Source organism: Manacus vitellinus, unplaced genomic scaffold, assembly GCF_001715985.3.
Source record: "Manacus vitellinus isolate BGI_N305 unplaced genomic scaffold, ASM171598v3 scaffold_6_pilon, whole genome shotgun sequence".
Classification (NCBI taxonomy): Eukaryota; Metazoa; Chordata; class Aves; order Passeriformes; family Pipridae; genus Manacus; species Manacus vitellinus.
The window spans coordinates 1859699-1878901 of NW_021940750.1; the positions used below are offsets into that span (position 1 = coordinate 1859699).

The 19203-nt window shown below is 41.3% G+C and overlaps 1 protein-coding gene across 3 annotated transcripts in view; it reads left to right on the forward strand.

The window, feature by feature from the left end:
- The window catches only part of TSPAN18 (tetraspanin 18), a 120698-nt gene that overhangs the window by 39108 nt on the left and 62387 nt on the right, over nucleotides 1-19203 (forward strand). The gene's annotated exons all lie outside the window — the stretch shown is intronic.

The window sequence follows — 19203 nt, forward strand, 5'->3', positions numbered from 1 at the left end:
GAGTCTTTCAAACCTAGAGGCAACGTGTGGGACAAAAGAGATGAGATAAAGGACGAACTGCCCATGGAGTAAATCCAGTGTTTTGTGAGAGTAAAAACTTCAGGCTTTCCAGCTGACTTCATTCAGACCTATGCCTCTCCCTTTTCTTTAATCTGGACTCTCCTCCATACTAGGTATCTTAACAAAGATACTTAGAGAGTAGTAGAAAGAGTAGTAGACCAAAGAGTAGTAGAAATTTCCTTACATTGCAGAATGCTTTCCTTTTAGTTACCTTGCTATCCCTTTCTGTTCTCAGTGAAATAAAGTCATTAGATGTCATGCCTTAGAAACTGAGGAATATGTGGGGTTTACAGCCATGTTTGATTTAGCATAACTGTTATCTACATGTGAGTGATTCCCAGAGGATGGAAAAAAGAGCTGGAGAAAAGAGACTTTGTGTTCAGGGCAACAGGAGGTTGTTCGCATTCTGCCAGCACCATATTGATGGATGTTTGTAGCTGTGGCCTGGGCATCCAAAAATTACATCCACAAAGGGCAGATCTGTTATAACCAGGGAAGCTTTGGAGAAAATTGTAGCAACATAGTTAGCTGCTGTGGTTGCGTATATGGATGAATCTCTGCTTCCTCCAGCTCCATTCAGTGGGAATAGAGGCAGGTTTCCTTTCAGTAATGTTTAGAGCATTTCCCTGGGGGTAGATTCCTCATCTGCTTTCATTCTGATGTCCACATTATTATAGATTTAACAGCTTGGAAAAAACCCCAGGTCTGTTTATTCCTATCTACTGTATCTAAATCTCATCCTCATCCGTGGCCAAGAAGAATGAAGTTTTCTCTTGGCACTAGTGTGGCCAACAAAATGGAGGAAGTCACTGCAACTGCTAGCTACCATGAGGGATGATTTATCAGGTGAGTATTGACTGGATATGGGGCTGCTATACAGCATGACACTGGCTTGGCACATTAAAGTTACTACCCTGTCTGTGTCAGTGCAAAATTTCTTTCCATTTACCTAATCTTATCCCAGCAAATTAAAACACATTTGTAACTAGAGATACCAAGTTTGGAGTGTTTGGTGGCAGCCCTGCAGAGGGGTTCCTTTCTTTACTTTGGGAGCAATCACATTAAGACCAGCACCTCTTTACCAAGCAAGAATTCAAATGCTTCAAGCTCTGCTGGCTCCTCATAAGCTGTGCTCTGTTAGCTCCAAATATTCTTTGAACACTGTCTTCTTCAAAGCTGCTTTCCAAGTAGAGTGATTTGAAAACCAGGAGAGATTACCATGGAGTGGTTTTTTTCCTCTCTCATTTTGATGGAAAAAGTTTGAATTCAAAATGTTTTGACCAGCTTTGTTTTCATAAAAGAGTCACCAAATATAGCTGTGTTCTCTTTAGTATAAGAAAGGTAAAAAGGATGCAGTGCTTTGACAGTGATCCATCTGCTGATTGCCACGTGTACAAGTGTCAGGATGAGATTGATGGCCTTAGAATATAAATCCACTGAGGCAGGAAGAGTACCTTCCTTTGCTTTTTGACAGTGCAGAGTGTTTGTATTGTCTGTGCTGAGCCAGCAGTGAATAATAATGAGTGACTATAGTTAGTGTCTGAGCTAGGGAAAGCCAGGCCTCCAGCCAGCCTGGAGTTAGGAGCTCTGCTAATTATTCAGCTTAGTTAGAGCCAGCAATACACATTTTGCCTAAATGCCTTAGTCTTTTCTTCCCAGTTATTTTGAGGTCTAGGAAGATACAGTCTTTTTTATGGAATTTCTGTGAAGTCAATATTTTTAAATCTAAAGCCTGTATGATTAGAGCTTTAATGTTTTGGGCATGTTTGTTTGTTTTAATCTGAGAAAAACTTTTGGATAGAAAATATCAGTTAGGCTTGTGATTGGAAAAAAAAAAGTAATCACTAAAACAAGCAAATAATCTCTCCTTTCAACTTGCTTGGTTTTGAAGGGGTTGGAGTGTGACGGGATTTTGGGTCTATTCAAAATCTAAAAAATTAGAAAATGAAGACTTCTTGCAAAGCCTTCTTCCCTACCTAAGAAGGCCTCTGTTTTTCCCAGCCCACCTGAGTCCTGCTGTTGTGCCTGTGTCTGACAACAGTGCTCATCTGGTCCATCTTGGGGGTTGCAGTGAATTTGCATCCTGTCATCTGAGGAGGCGACTAGAGTAAGGAAATTCTAATTCCATGTCTCAGATCTCATTTTAGACTTCCTTGAAAATGTGTCTGCAGCAGTCCAGGACCTGACTGGAGTGGATGAAGGCAAAGGATTAGGGATTCTGTCTAGTCCAGCTCAAAACTGACACCACCCAATAAAAATGATTCCCTGGCTGCTTTTGCAGTCTATTTCCTACTCAAAGCAAGAATTTGTTCTTGGTGGTCACTGTCAAGTAGAGAGCTGGAAGTCTGACTTTTTATCACTGAATGGCTTTGTGTTTCATGGATATTTGGGGTTTTGTTTATTACCGGCTGTGTTTCATTTTGGAAACAGGATTGATTCCCTGAAATACAAGGCTCCTGTTTCCTTTGGGGAAGAGCAATTGGTAGCTGTACATATGGTAGCAGGTGGTTTCTGGCAGCAAATTTTCCATTCAGATGTTTATGATCTTGAACAGGTTCATAGCTGCTATTTGTAAAATCATCTTCTCATTAGGCCAAAGTACTTCAGAATTTCAAGACCTGCTGCCTTCTTCTCTTTTCCCTTATTTCTTTTCCTCCCCAACCACTTCCTGTTGTTTCTAGGCTGTGCTGAATGAGCCCAGTTGCTTCTGCTGGCTCCTGGATGTCACACATATCATCACAAATGTCTCTCTACAGAACACCCCTGAGAAGAACAAGCTGGAGCAGAGATGTGATGGGAATGTTTTGCCTGACAACACACCTGGGTCGCTCCACTTAGGCTTGCCTGGGAGAGCAAGGTGGCTGCTTCCACTCCTTGCCTTGCTGATACCTAAAGAGAATTTCTGCTGCTTTGACTCAAAGAGGAGACTGCTGCTCTGAGGGTTTGCTGACTTGGACACAACAATGTGCTGGCACATCTGCTGGGTGCTGTTTCAGGATGGAAACATATGAGAGAGAAAACACCTGCCTTTTGTTAAGCATACAAAATAATATTTAGAGCTTACTCTTCCATCTTGTACTGAAGATTTTATCAGTTTAGAGGAGTTTGGGTGCCTGTTGAAGTTTGAAAATAGGATATTATGTTCTGAAGACATGGTATTTTGTTCTAAAGGCAGTGTGGATAAAACACAGAACTTAGAAATAAATTCTTGAGAACTGAATTTCTTATGGGAAAGGAATTATTCTCTCTTGCTCTCTTGTTTGCTGCTTCTGCTGAACAAGGAAGACAAAGTGAGACTATGCCACTAGAGTTACAGTGTGAGGAAATGAGAAGACCCTTTTTAATCACAAATGCTCAATCAAGAAGCATTTGCCCACAATCCCAAATGAGATTTATTTGTCAAATCTTAGGTAGAGGCCAGCAGGGCCTGTAACCAAACAAATGGAGGAGGTACCATACTATAAATTTGGATTGAACATATTCACTGTTAATATTCTTTCACCGACATAATATGAAAGTTATTAACCTGACTGCAAAAGGACCTGCTGGGGAGTTAAGTGTCATGTGGAGAGGATTACTACATTTTGAAAAGAATTTGTGCTGGTGACTGTAACATAATAAATGTATTAGGTACCTCTTTAGATCTTCTGTAAGTGGTAAAGAATCATTGATCACCCAGTGGTATGGGGGTTGGGGAGCTTGTTTTTGATGTTCAAGTCAGAAATGAGAGCTGAGAGTTGCTAATGAAAAGAGCACATACATTTATTATTATTATTATTATTCATTTTTCTGTCTTAAAGAAACCAAGAGGGAGTTGGTGCAGAGGAGTGAGAAATAAATCATTAGCATCTTCACATTTGCACTGCAGATTAATCTGGGGAAATGAGGCTGGTAGTTTTTAAGCCTCTTGCATATTTGCCAGGTGAACTTTTTAACTTGATCCCTCTTTTTACTTTTTTTTTTCCTAACCAGAAAGTTTTCTACTTACGGATTTAAAAGGTCACAAGGTTAAGCAGAAATCAGATGCTGATTTATTGCATAAGTACCCTTAACAGGTATTTTGGCCAGTGCTGTATGAAAGTTTGTTTAAAATTACGCTATTTTTTTTCCTTCCACTGGAGAGATATGACTTGGAGTTTTTATATGCCTGCTCTACTTGCCTTATGCTCACTTTGCTGAACCTTACAAGGTTCTCAGTGCAAAACTGATTTTCTGTTTTTTTTTTTTTCCAAATAAATGTCCAACTTGGGAGGCTGGAGGTGTCAATTCCGGTATTATTTTATGCTGACCTCAATATTCACATTTTGTTTCTCCTGCTGGTGAGTATGTACCAGGTAAATCTTACGGCTGTCAGGAGCGAATGGCAGGTCTGAGCAAGGCTGTGTTGTGCGAGGGAAAGGAAAATGATGGCTGTTGCAATACAAAATGGAGTGAGGGCTCTGACTGAAGGAGCTGTGTTGAGTATTTAGAAATGCATCTTTAGTGGAGATAAAAAACAGAAATCCTGACTGCTTATGAACACTAGAGATCCCCTAACACGTCTTCCAACAGCAAGTGCCTTAGCCAGAGTATCGGAGGTAATTAGTCGGTCTGCTTACATTCCTTCTGCAGGCTCAATTAATTATGAGGGTCTCTTTAACTTCTGGATAAAATCGTTCTGTAGTGGTGTTATAGGATGTTAACCAGCTGCCACCTACAGCTTCCATCGATACTTTATAAATACTGTACAAAGAACTTGAAAGCGAGGTCTCTTGCTCGCAGGCGCAAGCTCTGCTCCTGCTGATCTCTTCCTCCCTGAGCACTTGGCCTAAGAAGAGGATGACTCAATCCTGCCTGTTTGGGTAGCAAATACAAATGCTATAGCAAGCTAATGCCTTGGTATGCTTCAAGGGGAAAGCTGCTGCTTTTAGTTTTTCATCCCTTATTGACTGAAATATGAACAGAGGCCGGCAGAGACATATAAGCAGATTCAGTGGGAAGAGCTGTACTGAAACACATTTTGGTGGCAATTTCTTGGATAAGGTTGACAGGGAAAGTAGGTTGGATCTTTTATTAGACCTATTGGTACTGTTGGGGGAGGTACCCTTTTAAACATGTAAATGTGATTTCTCATATCTGAAATAGAAGCATCGGCCTTGGAAACTAAATAAATACATGTTGAGAACACTTTCCCAAGTTTAGCAAAGTTATGTTAATCACTTAGACCATCTGTTGAAGAAAATCTACTTGTGAAGCTGGGATAGGTTAGGGACATGTTAGTGGGAGAAGAGATGATAAAGTTGTTTGTCTCTCTATGGCAGAGTCAAGTGAAAGATTTTGGGAATTGCTTGCTTTCCCTGGTGATATTAAAATTTCTTTTTTGAAGGAAGATGTTTCATTCTTTTTTAAAAGATAAATTTTCTGTGAGGCCCAAAAATTGTGATGTGTTGACTCAGTACTCTCACGACAGCAAAGTTCCTCCATTTAGCAGGAGGACAAGGCTGGCAGCTTCCTAATCTGAAGCCCCGCCTGAGCTGGGATAGCTCCAAGTATGGGGAAACTATGCCCAGCCTCTGCAGCTGGGGGATGAGACAGCTACACTGCAATTTTATCCAGAGAGGAAGCAGGGTAAGAAATATAAAGAAAAGTTTGTCAGTCACCCCAAGAAGTGTGGCTGGTTCCTAATGGCCTGCTGCCTGGGCTTTTTAGCCTGACAGCATCTCTCCTCCCTAAACACATCGTGAAATGTTGAAAAATGGTTTGGATGTCATTATGACAGTGGCATTTGTCCAGGAGGAGGTGTCTGTTTGTTTAAATAAAGCCCCAAAGGAGGTCCTTGTTGTCCTAGGATTTCCTCTAACTGGTGACCGAAACAGAGAAGAAAGTGTCCAGGGAAGGAACGTCACAGAAATGTGATTAATCTCGACTAGACAACCATGCCTGAACCACTTCCAAACTGTTGGACTCCACACTGAAGGCATAGTATATTTGTGACCACTCTCCTGTCCCTTTCAATTACCTTGTCTGTCTCTCAGTTCCAAATACATTAGTCTTGTTCAAATGCTTCCTTATTGCACAACGATGTGCTAATGCAAGTTGTAAGCTGCCCTTGTTACAACATTTACTGCCAGCGAAGCTCATGTAGACCAGGAGAGGTACCATTACAGGGAAAAGCAGTATTTAGCAAAAAGTAACCATCTACTTAGGTTGCCCTCCTGCCTTTCCGGAGATATCAAGGTAGAACTGAGAGCAAGTTCTTCATCTGGTCTTGTACCTGATCTGAAGGAAACAGTACGTGTGTTTGAGACCACTTGTAAAACATACAGGAAATATGTCAAGTCTAATGGTTGTTAACATTTCCCCAAATGTGTAGTTCCTGGAAGGCTATGGAGATGAGATGTTGCACTGCTGAGGTGTAACAAGCAGGGATCTTAACCTTTTAGGAGGGGCAGGTGTGAGAACTCCAAACGAATGAAAATACATGACCCAATGCAGAGTAACAAAACCCTCACATTGTTTGGGAGGGAAGTTTCTCCCACCCTTCTGCTGCTCTGGTTTCTGTGAGTTAGCAGACTTGGTTTGGTCAGCGTGATTTGTGCCTCTTGGACCATCTACTGCAGTGTTCTTAATTTCAGGTCAAGAGGAAGGAAATATAGGCTTCTGTGTGAAACAAAGGATGTCACGTACCGACCTCCGTTGTTACAAGAGTAGAGGACCTGGTGTAAAAAGCAAATGAAACTCAAATTTGATGAGAGAAGTAGAATCATAAAATCATTTTTAAATGTTGCAGAATCTCTGCAGCAATGTTGGCTCCTGCCATTTTATTACTGAGGTCAAGGAAAGCTAAATGCTTTCCTTCAGAATAAGACCCTTCTAAAAACATGTTTCCTTTTGCTCCTGGAGTAAATCTCATCACAATTGAATAAGGCCAGCTTTCTTTGAGTTCCATAACCTACTGTTTTCCTCATGAACTGGGAGGCTTATGGAATTTCCATCCAGAACTGCTGCCATGAACCTGGGGGACTGAGGCTTGTTGGTGACTGCTTGCTGCCTCTCCATGTAGTACTGTGGTAGGTCCAACAAATAGTTGACTAACTGGTGCAGAAAGGTCACCAATCTTCTTTTTCTAACTGTCATGTCCAGCTTCAGATCCTGTCCTGTAGCTCTTAGCTCTTGGAAAATCCAGTGCTAGGAAGGTTTGTGGTCTTTTTTTTTTCTTCCCTAACTGCACATTGGTAGCAAATCAGGTGCTTGAAATTTTTAAAGGATTAAAGAGGGCTGTGCTGTGTGTTGAATTGCAGGTCGCTGCTCTTCTGCAAATCAAGAGAATGAAATTATTATCTGATATGACCACCTGCAAGAATGAGATTGAATAATGACATTACTACATTCAAAGGCAGATTCATTGACGTCAGATTTTGCTCGAACTTGGTGAGAGTGAATCAGATTACTTAGCCATCAAGTTCCATCATCTTGCCTCCATCACTCACTAATGGCTTATACCTGGGGGAAACTAAAAATATTATCCTAGTACACCTGATCGGTTACAGAATATTATACAAGAAATAAAATGGCTTTTCAACCCCTGGTATAATTACTTATGTCTCTTCATGATGAATCATAAATACTCTTTTGATATCTACATGATAATTCGTAGAAATTTTAAAATACATTTTTATGTAAGTTCTTCTATTGACAAATCGTCCACAAGAAACTTATTGACTTCTCAATTGCATGAGTTATTTGAAATTATTCATGGATTGTTTTTTGGTTTGCTGATTGTTTACAAGCAATTCCTTTTTAGTATTCAGTAGCTCGTATTCAAGTGTTCAGCTTCCAGCTGCACAATTCAGTTTGTATTTTGACATATAGGTCACACAATAGTATTTCTGCTCCCTGACTAAATGCGTATAATTCATAGGATTTAGCTTCTTGCACGAATATTTGCATTGAATTACAAAATTCTTATTCTGCAGCCATTCTTTAACACTTGATTATCAGCAGAAACTGAAACAATCCTTTTAAATCTTATTTACAGAGCATTTCTGGAAATGCTTATACACAGTGGACATTACCATAAATGAACAAATTTGCTGTAAAGCTTCAGCTATGCACTCAGCTGCATTTTTATTATTTAACTGTGTTTGCCCACTTTCTTTCTATGATCTCAACATATTAATCTTTATAATACTTATTTTTTGGCCTATGTGAAATTAAGTAATTTTATGAAAGAGTTCCCCCTATGTATTGTTGAGTTATAAGCATTTCCTCTGGAAACTGCATATAGCTACCTCCTTTCTCAGACCTGGCTACAGAGTGCCTTATGTGTGTCCTTCCATCTGATTTTGCAAGATTTTTCCTGTTATATGTTCCTAGAACCCTACAGTCCTGTTTAAAACCACAGTACCATGAATATAAAATCCATAGCAAATAAAAGACAACACTCTAACTGGACAAGCCAAAGCCATTAAATGAGCAATAGCAAGGCACTCTCATGAGTCCCCAGTCTTTGGTCTCACAGATCTCTTTCTCCCTTGCCCTCCCCAATTACTCCTTGCTCCATAAAGAGAAGAGAAAAAGATTGCAAGTGTGGAGACATTTCAGTCTGAGGATTGCATTGCAAAGCAGAGAGCTCGTTTGAAATTCTTGTATACATTTCTAAAATAACAATGAGAAGCATGCTATCTTGCTGTTCGGAGATAAGGGAAAACTGCCCTTGAAGAACTGAAGTGCCCAAAATATAAAATATCATTTCTGTTTCTTAGCACATGGACCATTTTGAAAACTTGTCTTTTTTTTTCTTCACATATTCAAATAACCATAGTACGAGGCATTGTGAGTCTAGTACGAGGCATTGTGAGTCTGGCCTCTGGATTCTCTTTGCTGTGTTTCCCTACACCTTTCACTGGTCTCTGGGGCTCAGGAGGGTGTTTATTACAAATGAATGTTTAATGTCTGCTTTGAAAAGCTACTTGTCTGGCTTGGAATTTCTGGTTGCAGTGCTCTGGAAACAGCTGCACATGGAGAAGGGCCCTGAGGAGCATTATCTGGGCACTGAGAGATTCTTCTGCATCTGGCATCTGTTTTTAGTGAGGGCTTTCTTGTGTTTCTGGTTGGCAGCTCATTTGGCAGAGCTGACACCGATTATTTTATTTAACCTTCCTCATTTCCAGTTAATCCCTGGTACAGGAGCCCACTGTCTTGAGTGTGAGCTGTGGGGACAGGACAGTCAAAGGAGATCCCTGACTTGCCTGGCCCTGGGTATGAGCAGGACAGTGTGGCAGCTGTTCAAAGGAGGCACTGAGAAAGAAAAGCTCAAAGTGAGCCAAATGCTTCCTCCACCTGTCTTGCCCCTGAGGTGAGGTCCAAGAGGGAAAGAAGCTTCCTGTTCTAGACACATGTACTGTAATATTGCTCTGACTGCTTTTACCTGGGATGGCAGCTAGTGCCCGAACCTTAGTTTTCCTTTTCACCTGCCTTTCATTGAAATGGCAGCTGGTTTCTGTTGTAGCTAGAAGATAGAGTGGGCTGAATGCTTTAGCAGCATATATCTTAGAAGCTCTGGCAAGCTCACTCTGAGGTGTACTCAGGTGAGGGCTATGCACACTTCATCTCTTGTAACTATCTTGAGACTGGTTTGCTTGTGCCTTGGAAGAGGCATTTGATCCTTTGCCTGGATGAGTTGGAACTGTGCAGGTGTTGAGAAACCTTTCAAAGGCTGTAAGGCTTGATTGTACCACCACTGTTAAAGAGCAAGGTTTCACAGCCTCCTGAGGTTTCGTCCTTTCTCCCTGTTGCTGGGCTCACTTTCCATGTACCAGAAAGCATTTCTCAGCTGATAAAAATTATTTATTCTTGGTCCTAGCTTGAGCTGTCTGCACACTGCTATATCTTGCTAACTGGTAGCCAGACATTAGAGCTGATTTAAGTAATCATGGATTATAAGCAGTAGCTTTCCCCAGGTGAGTCAAGGGGAACAGAAGTTTCCCCTTGGAGAAGGTCTCTTTGGCTTCTTGCAGCTAGGAAGTGCTTTCTGAGGGCCTTTAAACACTTAACTCCACCCAAAATTAAATACAGCTGTCCATAGCAGCTGTCCTAGGAGCTATGCCATAGCTGAGCTGGGAGAGTTTTGGTGGGCTCGCGTGGCCCAAGAGACCAAAACAAATAATGCAGCAGAGAGTTTTTGTGCAGTTGTTTCCTTGTCATGCTTTCCTGATGTCAATGCTGGTATGCTGCCTCCTCCAAACTCTTGTGGAATGCTGCAGTCAAAAGCTAAGTGCCAGTAAACACTCCTGTTGCTGATTATAAGGCCAATAGGTTTATTTCAGTTCACACCCTGTCTTCATTAAACTGTTTTACAAGTAATGTTGGTCTTTCCCTGTCTCTCAGTTTCACTGTTTCTAGTCTGGTGCAAAATGCTGAAGTGCAGGTGTGCCATTTGTAGAAATACTGAAAAAAAAAATTGAAGCTGAAATAACAACAACAAAAAAAAAAGCATGGGGAAGGGCCAGGCAAAAGATAAAGCTGTTTTCATTTTCAAGACATACCTTTGCAGGTAGCTCTGTAATAGAAAAACAGAATGTAGAGTCTTGGTTGGAAGGAATAGTCCCTGCAATGGGACCCCTTGGGTGCCACTGTCAGGAGGAAACCTGAGTCAGAAGCCCTCTTTATTGTTAAGGCTGATAATAAATGGCATTTTGGCTTCCACAGGCTATTACATGACCAGGCTCCAAAAAACAGTAGCATCAGCATGTGCACTATTTTGGCAACACTTTTAAAATTGTGTGCTAGTGACCAAGGCAGAAGTCCCACCATTTATTTCAATGACATCTAGAAGTTTTGAGAATGGGGCAGATTTTTTCTTTGTTTCACTTGAAACACTTCCAAAGGCCCAGGTTTTTCAGAAATGGGTAATATTTCTTGCCTGAGGAGTCTTGAATATGTGGTTTGGGACATTTGTACAGACGCATCCCCAAACCACTGACCACTTCCAAAACCTTTGTGAAGCTGCTCTCTATCCACGTGTTTGGGATCTGATTGTGCTCATATTGCAGAAGCAGAGTTTTGCCCTCAGTTTCAATAGAATTGTAGTTTCCCTTGGCATCCCTCCTCCTGTGTTCAAGGCTCAGAAATGCTCCTTCACTAATTGCCTAGGGGTGTCCTCCAAAAGGGTATTCTCTGACAATACAGTGTTTTTACAACAGAAAACATTATCTCACATTTTAATAACTGTATAAATAACTGGGAAAGCTAGGGAGAGATGTTTCTTTGCTGACGCACTGTGGCAATGAGCCAAAGAGCTTGCTTTCTACAGTTTTCAGAGGGGTGGCATCCCATTTCTTCAGTTCTGGGAGATCCTTTGGGAACGAAAAGCTGGGTTCAACCAGTGTTGTTGCAGCACCTCAGAGTATTTTGTTCCGTCTGTGCCATGTAATAACAACAATTGTCATTGATCTAAACTGCCTGACCCGCTCCATATTTGCAATTTCCATTATGCTGCCCTGTTTTTGATTACTAGCTAAGTAAGTAGGAGAGGACAGAAGAGAAAAACAGTGGAAAGGACTGGGGGAAAAGCAGCTGATGAAAAATATATGCAAATAGGGGACATGCCCTTGTAATGAAAGCTGGTATGAGTCCTCAGAAGCACCATCACCAAAAAATACCAGCAAGAAATAAATACCTTTATTCTCCCTAGTCAGTCCATTCCAATATACTATAATTCTGCTGAATGCCATGCAGCACAAAATGGCTTTAAGGTGCTTGTACAATTGAGCCTCAGCTAAGGAAACAATTACCTCACTCTATATTTCTAACACGTGCTGGAATTGCTAATGCATTTACTGGTAATCATGTTTCATTTGGACCATTGAAAAGTTTTGACGACTTATAACTTTGCATTATAGAAAAAAAGTCTGTTAGATTTGTTCTTTCCTGAAATATTGTTGGTCAGAAGTTTGGGGTTGTTTGTTTGTTTTTTAATATACAGAGAGTAGAAGCGAAAAAGAAAAGAAAAACATAGCTCTTATGACAATTTTTTTATTTTTATTTTCTGGGAAAAGAAGAAAAAGATGGATGTATCTCTTCGCCTGGTGTTAACTTGAAGTTCTTCCTTGTCTTCTGCTGCTGTTTGTTTGGCTGACTGTATGCTCTTCATCCCTTCCAGTTACTGGCTTTCTGTGATTAATAAGTGCTTTTCTGTTGTGCAGACAAAGCTAACCTTTTTGAGGTCTTTAAGATTTATGTTGTTAACAGTGTCTACATTTTGGTATCTAATTCTTCATACATGAAAATCTAGTAGCTATTTCTGTAGGGCTCAGCTCTACCCTTGCTAAAGTTTCCTGCCATGAACAGCCCTACTGCTCAATGACAGTACAATTTCCAACCAAGTTAATTAAACTGTACTTCCTTGTGTGGTGTGGGTCTTTGCTGGCTTGCATGGTTTAATGAACTTTTCTCACTGATAATCTTTAAAGCTGCTCTAATTCGACTTAAACAGGAGCTGTATTTGCACTGTACCCTTCTATGGTAGCCTTTATTCAGAGGTTAAGTTCAGTAATTTGAAAAAATCAGATCTTTATTGTGTTTTATTTGAACCTGTGTAAAGCTGGAGTCACTGCAAACTCTATGAAGAAGAAGTTAAGAAGAGCAGAAGGTTGGAGACTGAGTGACAGAGGTGATGCAGAGATGATGTAGCATGTGGGCAAGGAGACCCTTGCTCAGTGGGTAATATACAGAAGGATATGAGAGGAGAGGGTGGTTTCCTCCATTTTGTAGAAAATCAACTTCCTTTTCTCTTTGCACTTAGCAATCTGATTTCACGCGCTGATCACAAGATTCATTACTTTGAAGGACCAAAACCTTTGAGCCATGTGCTAGATGTTTGTAACATGATGAAAATGCTGAGACGTGTAGTATGTAATGGCTTTGTTACTGTGGTCAGGAGAATTTAGGCAGAGTTGCAGGCACTGGAATGGCATTTTGCAAGATTTTACTCTTCATTTCAAGAGGATAATGGAACAACATTTCATGTCCTTTTTCATAACTGGCTGTGGCTTTCTCTTTGCCCTTTATCAGTTGATTATTGGGTTTTGTGTGGGTTTTCCTCTTGAAATACTCCTGCTAAGCCCTTTAAAATTATTGTGTCTTTCAAGAAAAACAATCAGGTCTTAAGAGGCATTTTTGGGGGAGTGGGGGAATCTAGAGTTTGTTTAAAGAAAGGAGATTGGAAGATAAAACAAGAGATATCAGTTATGCAGAACTAATGATGCATTCCAAAGGAGAGTTGAAGAGCTATACAACTCCATGAAGTGCTCCATTCTGTATTAGCTTTTGCACTGAGAAATCTTTTGAAGGACAGGAATCACATATATTATACATAAAACTGTAATACATAAAAGTATATTTGGATCTAACACTGCACGAGGAAGCCCATGGCATTCTTGTGGAGCAAGCAAATGACACTAAATTCCCTAGGCAGGAATCAAAGCCTTTCCAAACTAACCTCACTACCAGCAGATGTTTGAATTGCTATAATAGACATACACCCTCGCTGCACCTATAGTGTGTGCTGCCTTTGAATGTCTGTTTTCTCTCCATCTTTGTATCCTTCTGTTATTCTGGGAACATCCTGCCCCAAAGCGTCAGCATGTCCAGTCAGGTGAATTCGAGGACAGAGATATGAGAGGTAAATGAGAGCCTTTAAAAAATATGGTAGAAAACAGCTAGATTGTCAGCTTGAGTGTGAAAACCCAAATTCTGTGCTGTAGTATCCCAGGGATCAGCCAGCCCTTTATTCAAGGAAAGAGGAGAGAGCAGCAGCAGCAAACCTAAATTAACAGTTCAGGTTGACAGAAAATATTATTTCTAAGTCAAACAAGAAAGAATAGCTTGGAAAACAGACTGACTGCTGTTTATGTACTACAGATATTTCAAACTCAAAAAAAACCTAAGCAAGTAGTGATGCCTGTTAAACAATGTCTTAAAATTATTTGAAGTAGCTATTAATAACGCAAATGCTTCTGTTAGGCAACCTGATTCCTCAGGGCAGGTAATTTAATCCTATTGCTAAGGAAGTGCTGTTGGTTTCTTCTTCCAATACGCTTAGGGCACAGAGGCCATTTGGATTAATGAGAGGCAGACTTAGTGGGGAAAGTGCATTATCCTTAGTCTTCAGTAAGTCTGGGCAATTAGTGAAACCTTTACAAGAGGTATCTTTCATTTCAATGCAATTTCAAAATAATTATCTCATCTGGTAGGGATGTCATCTGTATTGACTGATAACATACGGGTAATGTCTGAAACATGCTTCAGAAGTACTTGCACTAGTGTGGTTCTGAGTTGGTGAGTTGAGGGCCCCATGATTAGGTATATTAAAAAGCTACATGAAACAGCACATACCAGTATTTGTTGTTCATTTAAAGGGGGGAGGGTGGTGGTGAATTTGGCTTCTTTGGGGCAATTTTTGGGTGCTAGCTAATTCTTTGTGCTTTTTGACATCAGAATCCCTGAATCTCCTAACCCTGAAAATGAGAACCATATCAGTAGACTGCTGACTTTGCTTTTAAGGATAGACTTTAAAAGCTGTAAAAGAAACAAATTTCAGGGAAAGACAGGAGACAGAGAAAGGAGGAAACAGTGATGGCCATAATGAAAGAGTAGGCTTGAGACTGAAGATGTTCTCTTCTGAGGTAGTCCCTGGCTTTCTGTCTCATCTTTACCACTAGTATTTCTCTTCCCATCTGTAACAAGGAAAATAGTAGTATTTTTTTTTTCCTGTTTTTGTCTGCTTAGGCAGCAAGCTGTTTTATGCTCCACACAGTAACAACTTTGGTTCTGTGGGGCCTCAAGGGACTCTTGTGATATGAACAGTAACAAAAGGGCAGGAAGATGTTTTGAGACAGATGGTCAGTAGTTCACATCTTTTTTTCTTTCTTTCTCTTTTTGAGGTAGGGGACAAATTCCTTTGCCTCAGTAGCAGGGTAAGTTAAGGCATTTCTGAAATGCAGCTTTGAACAGCTTGGCACAGTTCAGTGTGGTCTCAGTAGGCTCTGTGGTTCTTCATGGTTACCATGAATGCATCATGCTTGCCGTTCTTGTCATTGACCCCAAATCAGGTAGTTTTTCCACTTCAGGGAATGAGAAATAATCTATATTATTTTATTAGTATTGAGTAGTACTTGTGAGTGTTAACAGTTAAGCAGCCAGCAGTGTTGGTGGAGAAATCAATAGGGTATAAGTCATGGATTTGGTAAGTGTCTGATTTTGTCATTTGATGTGCACCTAGATGTGTGCTGGCTGTTCCCCACACCATGTTGAATAAATCTCTCTCATACACACACTTATATATCTAAACATTGGTTTCAGAGGTGTGTTGGACCAACCCAGGGCATTGGATGTTGTGACCTACAGTCTCCCTGAGCATAATTTCTGTGAGAAAAAGTTATTCTGTAGATAGGTATGTACCTTAATTTTCAGACATCACGACAATACTGTTTTCAGCAGGGTGAAATGTGGTTTGCCCATAGTCTGGTTTGTAACTGGAGCTGCATCTGGTGCTCGTGGGAATGCCATGCCTCACATCTGATCTGGAATGCCAATGAGCCCATATGAAGCTGTTAATGTCTGTGTGAGGTTTTTCAGTCCTCATTACCAACATGATAGGAAGATAATTCCTCAGCTGCTGTTCCAACCTGTGGGATTTTACCCACTTAATTAATTTTCTTTCTTGTTAAAAAAGATCTCTTTTTATGCACAAGGAGCTGTGCTTGACTTGCTTTTCAGAGACTCTTCTCATGTCTGTATCAAAGGCACAGAAGCCTCAGAAGTTGGAAGGTGAGCCCTAGGGGCAGCATGCCTGTGGAGGCTGAGCTTGGAAATGCTGCCTTCTGTGCTGAGAGCAAGCTCCTGGAGGGGAGTCGAGTCTCCACAGTGGAGGAGACCCTGATTCTGTTCCCTGCTCCCCTCTTTTGTCACCACTCAGCAGTAAAATGGAAGCTTGTGACATGACCAAAGGATAATAAACTGCATGCTCAATGCCTGCTGAGAGTTAAAATGCCTGCCTACACCACCCTCCCCAACCTTTCAGCATGTCAGCAAACTGTCTATGTAAATAAATACACATATCAAACAAAAAGCAGATGCCTTTTTAACATGCACTGTTTGAGGCTGAGATACTAAGTTCTGATGTAGCTCATCTCAACATCTATCAGGCTAATGCCAGCTCCACAGCTCCCTTTCAGCTGTATTTAATGCACAGAGATTTGTGCTGTGTTAAGTAACGAGGAATTGGCTTGTTTTGCATCTGATTTGGTGTTATTTGTGGTGTATGAAATGTTAGATAGGAATTCTTTGTGTTCCTCCTGATCTCTGTGTCAGTATATAGTGAAAACTCTCGTTCATTATGCTTGATTAAGTGGCTTTATACAAGCATGTGTGTGATTGTACAAATATACAAGGAAGAAAAAAAAAGTCATTTGCAAAATATACCACCATTGGAGCCCCAAAGAATACAAACACTGAAGTGGGGAGGAAGCTGTGATGCGGGTTGGATTTAAAATAAAATTTGTTTTAAAAGCTAAATTCCAGCAGTCACTTGTATCGCTTAAAACAAACTGAGGAGCCGCAGAGTCTAAAGCCCCAAGGGTGTATCTCAGTGCAGTGTAGTGGGAGGGGCACCCATGAGCTGCTAGGCTGCTCAGATGGTGTCTAATCCAGGGTCTTGTCTCTGATAGCAGCCAGTAGAGATTAGAGAGAATGTAAGACCAGTACAACAACCAGGAGAAATTCCACATTAAGCTCTTGTTTATTTTTGTTTTCATATTAGAAATGTATTGAGCCCAGGTGATCCATAGTCTGCTGGGCCTACTCTTTTGAAAATTCACCAGCAGGCTAAAGGACTGTTGGATCCCCTGGTGCTGCTGTCAGTGTCTGTCCCTCTACATCAGCCTCAGAGAAGGTGCCTGGTTTTTGTTGTCCTTATTCACATTTCTCACGTGCTAGTGCTTTTGCTCTAGCCAAATACAAAGGAATCACAATTAAAATAAAAAACCCAACCAGACAGATTCTTTATGCATGCAACAAGTCTTTAAGACAACTCTCCATCAGAGTTTTCTGAAGTCTGTTGTAAGAAAGGAGAATATTTCTGCTACTTGACACACTCAATTGGACTACATATAAACAAAGCAGGGGGAAGAGGAGAGGCATGACCCTCCACTGGAGAGGAAAATTTAGATGACCTGATACATCTTTTTTCTTAATGTTTCTTGAACAGAGGTGATTTAAAGCTCTCATTTGAACGGGCATGCGCCGAAGACAAAATACGTTATTAGTGACCCTAAATATATGAGAGCCCTGTGCTTCTGATCACAGGGGTGTATCAGCTAGAATAGTAATAGGGATGAATGGGGTTTGCCTACATGGATAGCACTGTTCTTCTATAGTGGAAAGGAAAAATTGCTACTAAAGATGCCATTGAATCAAATTTTTGATGACTCTCTGTACACTTGCCTGACAGTTTCCATCTTGTGGTTTCACGTAGCTTTACAAACCTGATTTTTTTTTTCCTTCACTGTCTTCAAAGGCTGGGAGTTACTATCCAATACTGCATGTCTGAAAGGAATAGGACTGCATTCAGTAGGATATGTTTCTACCAGGCAGTGGACACTTTTTCCTGTGCAGAACTGTAGAGGCTCGTGCATTTTCTACATACAAGCACTTGCACCTCTCAAATACTTACCCTTCCCCTTTAAAGAAACCAGAATGTGGTTGGCAGGTGTGTATTTGAAATGCCAGGTTGTGCAAAGCAGAGAAGAGACTTATAACAAATACCAACAGGAGGATGAACTGCAGCTGAAAGTGTGCTGAAAGACTCCATTAGAGACATGGGCATGGAGAACATCTGCCTGAGTACCTTTTTGGTGGTCCCCTGCTCTGCTCACTAGACCATACTGTCACTCTAGTGCACATAAGATGAATGTCTAGGGCACAGAGTGCTCCTCACCAGGGTGTCTGAAGGTGGGCACAGCATGCAGTGTTCCTGTGTCCCACTAAACCCTCTTCTGCATCCTGAGTAAGAGTGAAATATCACCTCTGTGGGTGGAAAGTAGGGAGCTTCTCTGCGGACAGAGGGCTGATACGCTGCGCATGAGAGGAATTTCCTTTCATGTGGTCTGGTGTGACATTAGCACTTCCCAGCTGGCTTGTAGGTGGCTTTGTAACCTACTGGATGCTAGTTCAGCTCAATGTGGTTGTCATCTCCAGACAGCATGACAGAGAAGGGGAGTTTGAGATGTTTGGCTGCAGCCCCATCTCAGTGTCTTATGGGGGCTGCTGGGTGGAGTTGCTGTGAAAGGACCTTCTCTCCCAGCTTTTCATCTTGGCTGTGGAGGACTAACTAAGCACTGTGATGCAGGGAGGTTAGTGATGTTCCCTGATGTTGCATGTGGACACTTGACATTGGCTTTGGGATGCTGGAGAGGTTGGGCAGAATAGAGGGTTTGGGCTTCAAAAGAGAGCAAAGCAGCAAGGTAGACTAGAAAGGAGAGAATTAATATTATGAAATGGATTTGCATGGCGCCATCTTCATATCTAAACTGGAGCTGTCAGGGAGAATGAGATCCAGACTCTCTACTGTTCTCCAGAGAGAAGCCATTATGGAGCAATCGTTCTGTTAAAGTGATGGCTCCACTTCTGTGCCCTGTGTCTGGCTGATTTCTGCAAGTAGAAAACAGACAGGATCTGGCATGATCGCCTCTCCTTTCCCACTGGCCTTTCATGCCTTTCTGCAGACTTCTTTTGCTTGCTTTATTGCTTTCGGCCCTTGTGCATCTGTTGGTATCTTCCTCCCACCCCTACCTGCCTCTCAGCTCTACCACCTTGCCCTCTTTTCCATCCTCAGTCGTCTCTGGCTCCCTCTATTCAACACACAGCTGTACTTTAACATCCAGTAAGTCCAGTAAGTGAACATGTGTGTGTGTATTTGTTACATACCATACAGAAAGGGGTGTGTGTGGTAAATATTTAACTACCTTTGTTTTATCACACACTGCTCCATTTTCTGTTCTGGGACTTGCCTTTTGGGAACTCACAGCATCTCTGTCCTCTCCTTTTTCTGTGGCGACTCTCCTCTGCTGTGCGGGGGAACAGGAGGGGAAGATGCAAAGCAAG